Source organism: Camelina sativa, unplaced genomic scaffold (assembly GCF_000633955.1).
Source record: "Camelina sativa cultivar DH55 unplaced genomic scaffold, Cs unpScaffold11640, whole genome shotgun sequence".
Taxonomy (NCBI): domain Eukaryota; kingdom Viridiplantae; phylum Streptophyta; class Magnoliopsida; order Brassicales; family Brassicaceae; genus Camelina; species Camelina sativa.
The window spans coordinates 1-367 of record NW_010932685.1 but is presented as its reverse complement, the minus strand read 5'-3'; the positions used below and the strand labels follow the sequence as shown (position 1 = coordinate 367).

Genomic DNA, 367 nt, shown 5'->3' with positions numbered 1-367 from the left:
GCAGCAGCCAAATTTGGAGCCAAAATAGTACCCTTTTGTGGAGTTGGGGAAGATGATTTTTTAAAAGTGAGTTTCCAAAATATGTAGTACACTTTGCATCCAAGCCACGTGTAGCTTAGTTGGTATAACTGTGTGTAAACGAATATGCAGGTGGTTGTAGATTACAATGACCAGGTAAAGGTTCCGATGGTGAAAGAAGTGCTAAAAAGAGTGTCAGCGGAAGGCCCGGAGGTGAGGTAATGTGAATGAAATTTAGTAGAGAGAATATTAATTGTAGAAATGGATGATGGTGAGTTACATTTGACATGGTTGGCGTTTGGAAGGGGAAGCGTGGAAGGAGAAGAGGGGAACCAAGACTTCCACATGC

The 367-nt window shown here is 42.2% G+C and overlaps 1 long non-coding RNA gene across 1 annotated transcript; it reads left to right on the top strand.

The window, feature by feature from the left end:
• Window positions 1–367, top strand: LOC104775293. The gene is made up of 3 exons (XR_765819.1): window positions 1–66; window positions 151–236; window positions 324–367. It is a non-coding gene; the product is annotated as an uncharacterized LOC104775293 (long non-coding RNA).